The 15648-nt window shown below is 39.9% G+C and overlaps 1 long non-coding RNA gene across 1 annotated transcript in view; it reads right to left on the minus strand.

Moving 5' to 3' along the window:
* Nucleotides 1–1142: 1142 nt before the first annotated feature.
* The window catches only part of LOC123343332, an 84571-nt gene continuing 70065 nt past the window's right edge, over nt 1143–15648 (minus strand). Inside the window, exon 3 of the long non-coding RNA XR_006572202.1 lies at nt 1143–1705. This is a non-coding gene — a long non-coding RNA (uncharacterized LOC123343332). The remainder of the gene's footprint in view (nt 1706–15648) is intronic.

Genomic DNA, 15648 nt, shown 5'->3' on the forward strand with positions numbered 1-15648 from the left:
GCCTTTGGGCGTACATTACAGGGAAAGCGGAGCATAAATCAGAGCAGAACTCGGGACTGGCTCTGATCCTGGGGACTATGCCCTCAAACTGCTCGAAAACAACCCCAATGTTGCCCTTCAACTGCCTCTCGAGCTGGGTGGATTTTTTTCTAAGTTTACTTGCCCAAAAAATACAGTTTCAGTTTGATCAAAACTATTTGTGAATGTGGTTCAAATTCGGTGGATAGTTTTGGGCGAATTATTTTGTGTGGAAAAAGTCAAAATGTTTCATTTAGATATTTTCCAAAGAAACCATTTTGAAACAATTAGAAATTTAAATTTTTAACTCAATTTTATTTATTTTATAAAAAAGGAAAACCCCAAAAGGGAGACAAACCAACCCCCAAATTTTGTTTCAGCTTGACCTGAAACAATTTCCCCTGGTGTTTTGGTTTGATCACTAGGCAGAAAAACCAGTTCCTTGCTCAGCTTTAATATCCACAGTACCCCCTCCCACACCCCCGACCAATGCAGGGAGTGTTATACATGGAATCCGAGTCAGCATTTTCCAGCTGGCTCTAGGACTGTAGCACTGCTTTCAGAGAAATGTTTACTGCCGCCTTCCCCTGCTGTTGGGTTGCTGAGATATGGCCGTCAGCCTACAGCCCAAGGCCTTTCCTGATTTGCCTAAAGTAGAACCCAAACTTTGAGCCAACTACTGCTATGGGTCTTCTGTGACCCAACCACTGGGCTAATGCTGAACAGGACATGACTGACTGTTAAATGTTTGAAAGGACTTTGGACTAGAACTGCTCAAAAACAAGTCAGGAAGTTTTTGTTTTTAACAGGTATTTGAAAATTGTCAACAAAAAATCACCAACTTTGATATTTCATCAACATTTGTAATTGCTAAAAATGTATGAACAGCTCTATAGTTAGTCAAAAATATTGGGGAGGGTGGGCAGGGAAATCGTTTGGCCCCAAACTCAATATAGTGGCCTGAATCTGAGCCCTCTGAAGTCATACATTAATTTGAAGTTCTTATGAACAACCTGGGTGCCTGTACTTATGAACAACCTGGGCTAGTCACCTAGTATCTCTGTGCCTCAGTTTCCCATTGGTAGAATGGGGCAATAGCTCTTGTCACAGGAGTTTTCTGAGGGGAAAAAAACATTAAGGTCGGTGAGGTGCTCAGATATTATGGTCACTGAGAGCATGTAAGTACCTAAAATAGATAAAACAAGCACAGCTGTGGAGTTTAGAATGACACAAATGAGCTGCAATCTGCAGTGATGGGAATGCTAGGTAGTCAGAGTTGGGCAAATTATTTGCAGTGATTGGTATGTTCATTTTATTTAATTATTTTTCCTATTCATGAATTACCCTGAGGACCATTTTATTGAGTTAATGCTACTAGCAAAACACATCTCAGGCTGCCAACTGCTTGTGAACTGTTAGCTCCGGGTGGGGCTACCATATTTTTGCTTTTGAAATGTGAGCTGTTACTCTGCCCTGAAACAGACAGTGAATGTTCCTGCAGAGCAAACACAGAAGGGTTATGAACAAACTGAGCATAAATTCATTTAAAAATGGGAGCAAATGTTCATTCGTTCTCTTCAATATCCACCGAAATCTAAGCAGAACCCTGGGTATATATAGCATTACGTGTCAGCTGAATGTCCCTCGTTAACATTTCACTTGCCCACTGCACTAAGACCACAGCCAGCTGTAAAGAACAGAGAAGGTGACAATTATTTTTGTTTAAATTCCTAGTGTAGGGGGAACAATCTTTATTTTTTCTCTAAAAGTTTTGGCAGAATTTTTAAGGTTTTCATCAAAAATCAATTTTTCTTTTCATTTTGGAAACAGAAGAGTTTCAAAGATGGAAATTTTCATATTAAAATCAAAGCAGCAAAAGTATTTCAACCAGTTTGTTCTTATGTTATGTTCTGCTATCTGTTCCTGCAAAACTACCTGGACTGTTCCCTGACAGACATCAACCTCAGTCCTCTTCCTAGTTGAACACCCTGGGTAGAGGGGAAGAGAGGGGATTTTCACCTGGGGAAGATAATCCAAACCCTTCTCAGGTGTTTCCCATCAGGCCAAACAGTTCCCCCACAAGCCACACACCAAAAGAGAAACTCCAAAGCAAACTGAATTCAAGAGCTCGTGATCCACTCTGAGGTCAGTGTGGGGATGACTGTTCATGCCACTCCCAGTTGCTGCACATCTGTGGACCTCAGCATAGCTGCCAGGAGACTACCATGCTTCCAGTTTAATCCCTGCATGCCTTCAGTGAACATCGCTGTGTCTGCAAAAATGAAACCAATGGAGGAAGGTAGCCTCTTTGACAGAGGCCAGGCCATGTAGATTGCACACACACTCATTCAGGGACTCTCTCATCCCCTTGGAGTTCACACCAAAATCCTATTAATATTCCTAATGGTAGGAGAGAGAAACACACACCCAGCAAATGAGTGTGAGTATTTCCCTCCTTTTCCCCTACCCACTGTAATACATTTATATGCCCAAGAACATTAGAGTCTGGGTTCTCCTGAGGTAGAAAATGGGCTGCTCTTATTATGGATTGAGGACTGGTGCATGGTTGGCACAGCAGTAGCTACCAATGACATCGATGGAGGGAGAATGTCTGAATACCTACATGGGTCAGAATGTGTACTCAGACATTCCTGTTTTTATCCAGCCAAGCAGAGGTGCTTCTTTGGGAAAGAAAGCTGATCTCCCTAAAGTATTACTAATTCCCATGTGGTAGGTGTAGGAGGGAGATGAGAATTGACGGGAAAAAGGAGAGCCAGTGTACTTAATACACAAAGCTCCATACAAATACCGGTTAGCAACATATTGCGAATGTTACTGGTTTTTCCCTTAATCCATTTCTTTTAAAGAAACAAAAAAGAGACAGGTTTCAGAGTAGCAGCAATGTTAGTCTGTATCTGCAAAAAGATACAGATAGGAATTTAAACTGTGTACTCTGTTATTATTGGAGATGGTTTGAGGAAGAAATGCTCAAATCCAGATTAGGATTAGGATGAATGTTGGCCATACAGTTAGAGAAAGGTTGCTGAGCTCTCAACACTACAACAAGATGAGCCTAGCAAAATTGTGCTTCCAATGCCACCCCTGAAAGCCAAATCACCTGCCAATTCTACCTCTGCCCCCAAACAGCCCCCACCTGTATTTATAATCACTCCATCACCCTACACACTTGTAGCCCGGAATGCTACCTGCATCCTGCTTACAGCTTCACAATGATGTGGATTCAAGACAAGTCAAGAATGGAAGAGGAAAGCAGAGCCTCTCTCTGGATCCGAGTGTCTCCATGTCGGAGCTCATGGATAACTCGCTGGAGACCACCTGGCAAATCAGCTCCCTCCACCAGAAATAAGCCATTTTTTCATTGTTCATAGCCCTTTGATCTGGTAACTTCGAGCTTTGACAAAACAAGGTATGCAACTGGTTGAAGACAGGATCCTTGAAACTAACAGGTTGTTTCATTGTCTTTCAGGTGTGTACTTGGGTGTTCTTATCTGGGAAGACATTCCCTCACCTTCATGTACAGATCCCACTGAATTTAGGCATTATAGGCAGATAATTAACATTCCACTAGCCCGATTATAAATTAGATCAATACCATCATACCAGATATTCTAATAACCCAAAGTACAATAACTTCCTCTCGCTGACTCAGTTACCTACAATGTTCATAAAATTGTTACATCTCAGTATTCATAACATTATTACATATCAGCTCCAAATCTGTCATAGAGAGTACTACTTCCTTTTAAGTTTTAGCAAATCTCATAATTCAAAGGATTTGAGTCTAAGCAAATGTGTAGTTTCAGGCACTAGATGTCACTGTTTCACTTAAACTTATTGAAATTTCCAATCAGAGTGAAAAGTCACAGGAAATTTTAGCATCTTCCAACCCCAAAGAAACAAGAACAGACATGCAATATTAGGCAGGTCAGCCTCTCTCTCAGTAAGTTAAAAGTTTCCAAAAGTCAATAACAATGTTTATTATTTGCTTATGAAAGGAACATTGGGGGAAAAAGGTACCTAAGTGAACCAGATGTATGAAACCAAGAATTTCTAAAATTCCAAATCATACAATACCTACCAAAACTACCTACATTTTAAAAATTATTATAGTTGTTAAAAACTGCTTATTAATAAACTTGCCCAGCCAGCCCTCTAGGGAAAAGGGAAAAGCTCCTGGTATAGAAGATCAATTTCCCAATATTTATGCCACATTTCATGTTTGTGTATCTTGCATAGTGCATCCCTGCTCCATATAGCCATCATTTTCCCTATAAATCAGAAATTGTAATAAGAACATAAGAACAGCCATACTGGGTCAGACCAAAGGTCCATCTAGCTCAGTATCCTGTCTGCCGACAGTGGCCAATGCCAGGTGCCCCAGAAGGCGTGAATCTAACAGGTAATTATCAAGTGATCTCTCTCCTGCCGTCCATCTCCACCCTCTGACAAACAGATGCTAGGGACACCATTCCTTACCCATCCTGGCTAATAGCCATTAATGGACTTAACATCCATGAATTTATCCAGTTCTCTTTTAAACACTGTTATAGTCCTAGCCTTCATAACCTCCTCAGGTAAGGAGTTCCACAAGTTGACTGTGCGCTGCGTGAAGAAGAACTTCCTTTTATTTGTTTTAAACTTGCTGCCCATTAATTTCATTTGGTGACCCCTAGTTCTTGTATTATGAGAATAAGTAAATAACTTTTCCTTATCTACTTTCTCCACACCACTCATGATTTTATATACCTCTATCATATCCCCCCTTAATCTCCTCTTTTCCAAACTGAAAAGTCCTAGCCTCTTTAATCTGTCCTCATATGGGACCTGTTCCAAACCCCTAATCATTTTAGTTGCCCTTCTCTGAACCTTTTCTAGTGCCAGTATATCTTTTTTGAGATGAGGAGACCACATCTGTACGCAGTATTCAAGATGTGGGTGTACCATTGATTTATATGAGGGCAATAATATATTCTCCGTCTTATTCTCTATTCCCTTTTTAATGATTCCTAACATCCTGTTTACTTTTTTGACTATGTGCCTCTGCACACTGCGTGGACGTCTTCAGAGAACTATCCATGATGACGCCAAGATCTTTTTCCTGATTCGTTAATAATATAATAAATAATGAGACCTTTGTGTGTTTAGCCCCGGTAAACTGTGACCATAAAAATCACACAATCCTATGGATAAAATGATTTTAGAGGTTTCTAAGGTGTATTCATTTTTTATTTCTCACTCAAAGGGCCTGTTGGTTCAACTCATGGTACAAATGGAGTCTGGATCTATAGAAAGTGGAAAAAATAGTACCAACAATTCCACTGTAAACATTTGTAAAATATCATTTCTATAAAATGTGGCATTTAGGGCTCAATCCAGCAAGGTGCTGAGCAGTCTAGGCAAAAATCCAGCAAAGCATGTGCTTAAAGTAAAGCATGTTCTTATGAGGTTTGCTGAATTAGGGCCTCAGATAGCACACTGAAGTCCTGATCCTGCAAACACTCATGTACATGCCCTTTTCTGGATATTTGAAGATGGAGTCTGAGGGATATGCAGAAGTACTTTGAGGGTATTGTTTTCTATTTTCAATGATTTAGGTTGGTTACAAATTATTATATTATTATTATTATTATTGCAAAACTTAAGCCCGATATGTGTGTCCTTTGGAATTAAAAAAAAAATTAATTAAAACACGTTTCTAAACAAACATACAAATGTGCAAGGGAAAGAGCAATTGTTATTTATTATTTGTTAAGTCCTTGCTTCAGCAAAGCAGAGAGTTAAGCACATGCATAAGTCTTTTATTGAACAGAGATGGATTTAAGCACATATTTGATTAGCAAAGAATAATTCTGCTAAGTGGAAGGATACACTTCATCCACTCAAAAGCTTAAAAGAATAGAATTAAGAAAGAAATGCCCAGGTTTATCTCCAGATTGCCTAGAATTCAGTCAATAATTCACTACAAGCCCATCAGGCTTTCTCTTCTAGCTCTGCCTGACACCAAAAATAATACTGTTATGCGCTGCGTGCAGCCTTTGTAAGGGTTGAGTGGAAACGTCTTCCAACTGATGTGGGAATGAATCCTCCATTTGAATCAGTTGTAAGAGACAGTTAAGGGACCATAACCTCAGTAATTTTCTTCAGTGCCTCTATCAAGGAAATCGTCCTCCAGCCAGATCTGGGGCCTTTAGGGCCCCTTTATGTCATTCCAGCTATTTCAACCAGTGTAAGGGCTCAGGAGCAAGGGTGGGGGTCCCACCTTAAGTTCATAATTCTCAGGGGATAGGAATTTTATTTTCTTGGTGTTGTGTTGCATGACGGAGGACATAGATATTAGGGAACAGTAACTGAGCTACACTTATGAAATAACAAAACAGCCTCTCGTTCAGCAAGGTACTTAAGAACATGAGTTGTATAATTGACTTTACATTATGTAATGGTTGCACAAATTGTGTATAAGGATCATTGCACTCACTACTGAAATGCAGCCAATCTCTGGCTTGTAAAGCATCAGCACAACGGGTTAAGACAGCAAGTGATGAATGTCATAGCCAATGATAGTACGGGGGGAGGAGTTACATTGGGGAGGGGTTACATGGGCAGAAGGTCATCACCCAAATGGAAATTTGGGGTTAATATTACTACTGTAAAAAACTGTTATGGAATCTTTAATATCCATAAATCATCAGGTCCTCAATTATATGTCTCATCCAAAATATGACCCTGTGACAGAATACACCCGTGTTCACACTGTATACACAGTTCTAATCATACTTGTGCAAGCTATGCCTTGTGTGGTATCATTTACGAACTCATAACGTGTTGTTCAATATCATCATGGCAAAATGCATATAGCTCCATTACATGTAAAATTGTAAACATAAGCTGAAATCATGACTGAAGTATGTTTGCCAGATAAAGCTGGGGCCTGGCTAAACCAGTTCCTCAGAGACAAAGGACAAGGTGATACCTCAGCCAGGCTGATGGACAATTACCTGCTAAGAGACCATCTTTGGCAAGGACAAAAAAATCTACATCTTAGCGAAGAAACAGCGTGGAATTTCCTTCCTTCCTTCCACATAGACACTTTGTTTCCTGGGTCTGAGCTGGAAATGTTTTTCAAGAGGGGACTGAAACTATAAAAAGGAGGGACAAACATCCCAAGGGACCCCTCTCTCTCTATTCCTGCTAACCTCTCCAGTCCTTTGCATTGGCTATTTAGACTATCATTTATTTGAGACAGCAGGTAATACAATGGGTCATTGATCCCAGTTGGGACTACTATTGTAATACATACAACACAGGGATCCTTATACTTAATTTGTTTGAAACAAATATAGATGCAAGAAAGTAACTGAAAATGCCCTTATGTTTTTACAGTGTCTAGTGGAATAGTCTTTATTTCTCTTCCCTTTGTTAATATCTTTATGTTGCATTTCACCCCCACCACAAGCCTTGACCCAGAAAATTTGATCACTGTTCACTGGTTACTGTGGCGAAATAAATAAAACAATTCACAAGGCTGTATATATAGTAAGCTAAACGTTTTTTTTTAAATATGTATCACTAACAGTACTAAAAGGCTGGATAAGGACCATGGGGAAAGGTACTATAGCCCATTTGCTGTAGAAAAGTCAATATTAACAATGTTATGTCACTCCTCAGAAGACAAGTATTGCAAAGGTCATATAAATTCGCAGCTAATGCAGAAAATTGTAAAACTTTCCTGAAAGGACAAGGGTTATGCTCAAATTTGAAATGAAATCGAAGACAAAAGTTGCTAGAAGAACATGTCAAGGGTCTTTTCACTTTAGATGTCATTGGTAATGAGACAACCAAATAATCTGCTATATCTAAGTAATCACGATGGCTTATTTTTAGACAAAGATTAACAAAGAATCCAAAGAAATCCAATTTTCTGGTCTACTTCCTAAAAAGAAGTCGCATAGTGAACATCTAATGATCAATTTATTGCATTATTGTTCTTCCTAGCCATGTGAGTCTAGACCTAGAGTCAGTGCAGGTTGAATGTGTCAAGGAGATAAAATGTAAAGGTTACATTACAAAAGTAAATGTTACATTATACTATAACACATTTGAAAGAGATAGTGTCATCTATTGCTCGTGTGTCTGGTGGCAGCTTTCTTTTTACCAAAGGAAAGCATATGCTTAGCAGTAAATTGAATGACCTGGGGACAGAATAAGTGAGGGAAATAAATGAAACAATAATAGTTTCACTTTTTCTGTGGCATATGGCTTTTGATTAAAAATTTGTAACATTCTTCTGGGAAATTAATGGATATGTTGCCTAACAATATTGTGAGGTTCAAAGTAGCCATCCATTTCCCAGTCAGACAGCAGGTGTCTTTCCAATTAGCAGGGTTCTCAGAAAGAAAAGTTTCTAACAAAATAATGTAGACAAAACCCCACCATTAACACAGATAATCTGGAAGAAAATAATAGCTATGACAACAGCATAAAGAAATTTGGCTTATGGATTTGCTGACAGCTGTAAAATCAACATAATCAATTACCATAAATCAACTTTATACTGTAGGACACAATATCCCCACTTCAATGGGTTTGATCAGACATATGCTTTTGTTACGCATGCACACCCATACACACAAATCAGCTCACTGAAAGAATCACAGATCAGGTACTGCAAGAATTCAACATGTCATGGGATTGGCACTATCAGAACTAAATTGTCATTTGTGTTTCATTAAAGTCAAAACTCTCATTGACTTTTCAAAAGTGGAAGATCGGGATCCACACATGCAGTATTGCAGACGGGAAATGCATTGGCCTTTTCTTTATGGACAGTCTCAGATACATGGAGAAAATGATTTGTAAGGCTCTCCTAGAGATCTAGGCTAGGTTTTGTAGATTTTACTAATGTACAGTGAGGTGCAGATCTAACCACAGTTTTATCAAAAATATATAATAGTTTCAAAGTAGGTGACATACTGCATGATACTCACTTGTCACAGGACTTCATTTCTGATAAAGATTAGATGTCACCTTGGTGAAAGAAATAAAAAATGCCTGCAATATGACTGTCTAAGGGGTTTACTAATGAAAAAAAATTCATGAGTGACCAGTGAAGTGGATACTGTTGGAAAAAATTCATGAATGCAAAAGAAGCATTAGGAAACACTGGGCTCACTCCTTAGAAAATATAAGTCAGTGAAGCTCCATTCACCTCTGTAAAGCTGTGCTGATTTACACCATCTGAGGATCAACCTCAATGGCTTAGTCTCTCCTTTGAAGGATTGCCCAAAGTCCATTAAAAGTTTCCAATAGGTAGAAATCATTTGGGTTCTTCTCTTGCTCCCAGTGTTTTTTGGAGGGTTTTTGGTATTGCTGGCCACCCTTCCCACAGCCCCCATTGGCCTGAAGCAGCAAACCACAACCAGTGGGAGCTGTGATCGGCCGAACCTGTGGACGCGGTAGGTAAACAAATCAGCCTGGACCGCCAGGGGCTTTCCCTGAACAAGCGGCAGCCCGACTTGGAGAAGCACTGCTCTAAGAGTCTCATTACGTATTTAGACAAGGAATTCCACAATTTAGATACCCCAACAGAGAAGAAAAATTTCCTGAGAACTCTTCTAGTAAATTGCATTATTTACTGTGGGTTTTTTTATTTTGTATTTTTATATTGTGTTGTTTACTTCTACTTCACTTCCATACACAATTAGTTCAGAGAATTTGTCTAATATTTATTTCGGTCATGATGTCATCGTTACCAAGAGGGCTGCTGAAAATGAAGATTATTTTTCTATTTTTAAAACTTTGTCTTTGTCTATATATGCAAATATAAAGCTTTCGTGTTTATTTATTCAATGTCCTTCCTGTGGAAAAATAAATTCATTTTTAATGGTATGGGGCCTCTTACACTTGACGTAGTTTAGGGCCTCAGAACGTCATAATCCGGCCCTGGTGGAAGTGCAATGACCCCCAGCTCCATTTTCTGAGCAATCATTTTTTTAACTGGGTTTATCAATGTCCATACTCACTTGGATCCTCAGTAAATGGTTTTTCCCCCCCCCCTTATCACATTTGTTTAAATGTGCTTGTTTGTTACATTGTAAATTCGATGTGTTCATTATTTATTTTGAATTGTTAGTAATTTTACTCTGGGTTTTATATAAAAAACAAATGCTCGTTATGCAGCTGGTCCAAAGAGAAATTATCTGTGTTGATAACTTTCCATTTGCTGCTTTCCTTTTTTGCAAAGTCACTTTAAAGGTTTTTTAAAAATGTTTGCAAAATATGTCATGCTGCTCAAATTCCTAATAAAATATTAACAGAAAGAACTGCACAATAAGGGTTGACTTGCTCTTATTCTGGTCTTCTTGAAGAGTTTCAGGGGACCAATTCAAAGTTAGCTGCAGAGAATCAAACATATCCATTTGCATTACGCATGCATGTCTCCGATGTATGCACACAAATCAGGTTTTTGTCTGCACACATGCCGATTTGGGGTAATTTTGCAGTAATAGTACATTGAGTATTACAAATATAGACAAGATACATATAAATATATGTATGCAACTACCTTTGAAAATCTGGAGTTATTTTATAGTTAATTCACTACTACTTTGCTATAACCAGAATATAGGACATTTTGTTCTAAGTGTAAGAGGAGGAAGAAAACAATAGTCTTTTGCTTCTATCTTTTGCCTTCTCTATTTAGACTGTAAACTCTTTTGGCGAAGGGACTGTCTCTTTATATGTGTATATACAGCACAAATACAATAGGGTTTGATTTCCTTTCAGGCCTCTAGATGCTACTGTAATACAAATAAACTCTTAATATCATTACTTTTGATCTTGTACCATGTGTGGAATTCCCGTAATTGGTAATGGACATTTGATGCAAAGATCAAGGACAGAATATGTTACATATTTAAGATCTGTGCAAACAATTCCCAGTTTATTTGCTAAACTTAACTCTGCCCCATTTGCAAATTTTTCCAGGCACATGCTATGGATTTCACAAATTTGCTTGCTACTTGAAATTGTTGAAGAGATGTTTTGTCTGAACACATTTCAGTTTAATGGATTGCTCACATGGATTACTGTAAGTATTCCTTTTATAGAATGTCAGGGTTGGAAGGGACCTCAGGAGGTCATCTAGTCCAACCACCTGCTCAAAGCAGGCCCAATCCCCAGATCTGTTTTTGCCCCAGATCCCTAAATGGCCCCCTTAGAGATTGAACTCACAACCCTGGGTTTAGCAGGCCAATGCTCAAACCACTGAGCTATCCCTCCCCCTATTTGAGTATATACACTTGGACATGTTGGCTGCATCAAAAGGCATTGCTTCTATTTCCCGTGTGGATAATCTAACCTGTATCAACTGCTTCCATTGGAAAGGAGTTCCACATGCCCATAAAATAAAATCACATTTCAGGATTAAATACAGTTTGGCTAAGACCAAAATTCTGTTTTCCATTTGCATGAACAAATCTTCAATCACACGGGTCATCATGAAAAAGGGGCCAAGAGTGTGACTCATGATTTTGCTATGGAAACAGCAGCCTTTAGTCCCTTTTGGTGTCCTGGGGCTGATAAAATCTCTTCAAAGTCTTCCTGGAGCCACATGTCAGAGTCTACATAGCAAAGGCAAATGCTTTCCTGGGCAATCCCAACTGAACTCTATCAACTATGACAGGCTATAATGTGAGCCTCGGTTAATTTCCTATAGAACGGAATGGATAATTTCATGGCTCATTAAACTGATAATTTCATTCTGCATTGCTCGACTTGTGTGGTGGTGTTTTCTCTCCACTCAGCTTCCTACAGTCGCAGCCTGATTACTGTAAAGTTGTATAAATTAAACAGGAACATTCTCCTCATCAAGCTACTGACTAAGGAATGCCAACTTCTGTTTCTTCAAATGCCATAAGGAGCCCAACTTATCTAAAAGCTTCCAGAAAGTACTGCACTGCCCTGCAGTTGCAATACTGTGAGCCTGCATGGGATATTTTCCATAAGGCTTCCTGCTAGGTTTCAATTGTTTGATGAGTGACAAACTTCCCCAGTTGAATAACTCCATAAAAGACAATATGGGCTCACACCTTCATGATGATTTAGAGCCAAACAGACCCTATCTTTCAGCCTTTGCTAATTATAGTAATGCCATGTAGCCTGGTAAAGCAAAGTCCTTGTGCTACCATAACATGGATGTCTGTCCACAGTTGCACCTTCTCAAAAAGCAGCTGGAAAAGCTGCATGTGTTGTTTCTGCTGATTGGGAGGGTTATTTCTCTAAGGTACCACTACTGTTGAAAAGCAAAATAATTGTATGTGAAAGCCTTATTGTACAATGCAGAAGGAATATCTTCTTCATAACTTTCTTTAGTCAGGACTATACCAGGATCAGAAAGGAAAAAGGGGGAAAGGCCTGAAACATTGCAAGCATGTCTTTCAGAAAGGTTCATGGTGAAACTCCAATCTAGTAAAACTCATGGACTGTATAACAGCCCAGCCATTTCCCTCTGTCACCACACACAACCCCCTAGCCCTCCTCTTTACCTTTAAATGCTTTCTGGGGTGCCTCAGCTGAAAGCAACCCATTTTCTCAGGCATCTTCCAAGAGTGGGCATGTACTCCCTTTCTGCTCCTGGGCTTTTCAGAGGACCCTCAACTGGTCCATTTCCTTTAGCTAGAATGTTTTGTTGGGGGAGGGGAGGGCAGTAAGATGGCCTATTACATTCAACTCACTAGAATTCTCTTCAGGCAGGGAGCTGCATGCCTGCTCACCTCACCCACCAGCTGTAGAAATGCTGCAGCTCTAAAAGCCATGTGCCTTCCTGAGGAATAGTGCAGTCCAGAAGGTTGTTAGAGAGCATTCTGGGGTGTATGGTACTACAGAAACCCCAAGGATTCCCCATTACTGTGTCATGCATGCTGAGGGAGGGACTCAGACGTCACAATAATGTTACATCACTGATGCACCAGCAATAGAAATGGAGGATCTGTTCACCGGGCCTGCTGCTACTCAGTTAGAGGTGGAGGGGGAGAACAAAGTAGGAAGAGTGATGACTCCCATTAAAGTATTTCTAATGGATTGGAGGAGTCTCTCATAGACTCCACCTGGAGGAGTGAGCCAATCTGATACAAATTTGAAGAACACAAGGGTGTGGAATAGGTCAGCCTGCAGGGAAGAAAGATGATCCAGAGGTTAGGGGCCCAACCTATGGCTGTGCCTGGCTTTCTGTGTGACCTCAGGCATTTTGTGTAGGCGAAGAGCCTCAAAGGTATTTAGACTCCTAACTTACATGGAAATTAGGAGCCTAACTGTGAGGATTTGGGCCTTGGTCTTACTGGGCTTTAATTCTCCTTCTGTAAAATGAGGATAAAAGCACTTTCCTGTCACGCAGAGGTGTTGCAAGGCTAACTACTCCAACTGGTCAGAGCTTTTTCCTCCACAGTAAACTTTGACTTTTTGTTGAAACCCCAAAGTTAAGTTTTCAGCCATAGAAAAAGGAATATTTTCAGTTTGGGGAATTTTACTTTTCCAATGAAAAACTGACACTTTGAGGAAAGCAGACACTCTTCACAAAAAATTTAGTTCAGTTGAAAACTCCAATTGCCAACAAAAACATATTTTGGTAGAAAAATTTCAACCAGCCCTAATGTATAAATTAAAGATTGTGAGGCCCTCAAATACTACAGCAATGGGGCCAGATAAGTATCTTAGCCAGATAGCAGGAGTGGGATTCACAAACATATTTAGGTGCCTAACCCTCTTTGAAATGAGACAGAGGAGAGGGTTGTAAGCCATTGGAACCACACAGAAGGAGGTTCTTGGAGCCTGTTAAGTGCTGATGGACAGTTCTACATACAGGAGTAATGGATAATACCTGCCGATTTCATTGCAAAACTGGCGAGTTTTACAGAATTCCCATGAAGTTTCTCTTGAAATTTACAGACTCCCACATGAGAGCAACCTATCTGCTCTTCTTCTCTGACAGTCCTCAATTGCTGGGCTTTCCTCTTCTTAAGTGCAGCAGTCTGTGCAGGTATAGCAGGATGGGACTAACTGAGGCCAGGACTGCTTTTTAACCCCTTTTCATCTGGCACAGGGTGTGTGTTCCCACTCACAATCACCTAACACCTTTCTAGAGCAAGTTTACAGTTTCTTTCTGTAGCTGCACTCCCTTGCCCTTCACATCACTTTGTGCTAGGTGCTGTACAAACAGAATTGTGAGCCTGTTGGGAAGAATAAGACTAAACATAATGGAACTCTGGGGGTGCAGCTACAGAAATAAACTGTAAACTTGCCTTAGAAAGGTGCTAGGTGATTGTGAGTGGGAACATACACCCTGTGCCAGAAACTTCATGGGAACTCTGTAAAACTTGCCAGTTTTGCAATGAAATCGGCAGGTATTGTCCATTACTCCTGTATGTAGAACTGTCCATCAGCACTAAACAGGCTCCAAGAACCTCCTTCTGTGTGGTCCCAATGGCTTACAACCCTCTCCTCTGTCTCATTTCAAAGAGGGTTAGGCACCTAAATATGTTTGTGAATCCCACTCCTGCTATCTGGCTAAGATACTTATCTGGCCCAACTTATCTAAAAGTTTCCAGAATGTATTGCACTGCCCTGCAGTTGCAATACTGTGAGCCTGCATGGGATATTTTCCATAAGGCTTCCTGCTAGGTTTCAATTGTTTGATGAGTGACAAACTTCCCTAGCTGAATAACTCCATAAAAGTCAATATGGGCTCACACCTTCATGATGATTTAGAGCCAAACAGACCCTATCTTTCAGCCTTTGCTAATTATATGAAGCATAGTAATGCCATGTAGCCTGGTAAAGCAAAGTCCTTGTGCTACCATAACATGGATGTCTGTCCACAGTTGCACCTTCTCAGAAAGCAGCTGGAAAAGCTGCATGTGTTGTCCCACTATTATTCTATATTTAGAAAAGGAATCAGCAGCAGTATCTCAGACACTACTCTGCAGTAAGAGTGGCCAAATGCCAATTTTGCAGCGTGGCCACTGTACAGCACCTTTTCACTTTGCTCCCTCACCTTAAGTTCCTCCACTTCTGTTTGTTCTCTTCTTGGGGTAGCTGATTTTTGGTAGCTGTAGGCTTTACAGGTCTTGTGACCCCACTCATTTGAGGTTTTACCAGTCTTAGGTACAGAGCTGATCAAAATTTGTTTGATTTCTTTTCCTTAAAAATATGTAGTTTGGGCTAAATTGAACTCTTCTTTTCTTTTTTTGGTTTTTTTTTAAAGCAGTTCAATTTTGACATTTTTCAATGGAACAAAATAACTTTGTTTTCAGCTTTCCATTGAAAACTGAACTTTTTCCATCAAAATATTCTAATGAAAATGTTTAATTTGAATTCTTTTTTGCACCCCTAGCGCCTTGTGTTGACATAGCTGAAAATGGCTGGGGAGGATGGAGGCAGGGTAGAGCTCTGCAGGAGATTTTCAAAAGTCACAAAAGTCACAAAGGGCAGTGGGAGTTGGGCACTTAATTCCCATTTGTGCCTTTGAAAAACTCCTCCATACATCTAAGGTTGCTAACCTGCCTTGACAGAAGCTGACGACAACATTTCTCTCTCCAAGTGTATGGAATACTCATT

Source organism: Mauremys mutica, chromosome 10 (assembly GCF_020497125.1).
Source record: "Mauremys mutica isolate MM-2020 ecotype Southern chromosome 10, ASM2049712v1, whole genome shotgun sequence".
Taxonomy (NCBI): domain Eukaryota; kingdom Metazoa; phylum Chordata; order Testudines; family Geoemydidae; genus Mauremys; species Mauremys mutica.